We start from the raw sequence: 306 nt of genomic DNA, 5'->3' as shown, positions 1-306 counted from the left end.
ACACACTCAAAGCAATGATATGTCTTCTGACGACTTTGAAAACCATGCAGAAATCGCTTGAACTACTTTTACCATCGGTTATGTAACACCCAGAATATATTTACTGCATTACTGCAGTGTGACCAGGGAGACTGTGTAAATGTGGGCAATCATGTGCTCACGTATTTAGGATTATGAATATAGAAATCCATGGATTAACTGTATTTGCACCTTGGTTTCACTAAAAACATTTTGCACTTGGAAGATACCTTTTAATGTACATTAACCTCGAGACTGCTGATATGAAAGCAGTAACACCACCAAAAA

This window comes from Barbus barbus, assembly GCF_936440315.1.
Source record: "Barbus barbus genome assembly, chromosome: 22".
Classification (NCBI taxonomy): domain Eukaryota; kingdom Metazoa; phylum Chordata; class Actinopteri; order Cypriniformes; family Cyprinidae; genus Barbus; species Barbus barbus.
This window is presented reverse-complemented; position numbering follows the sequence as displayed.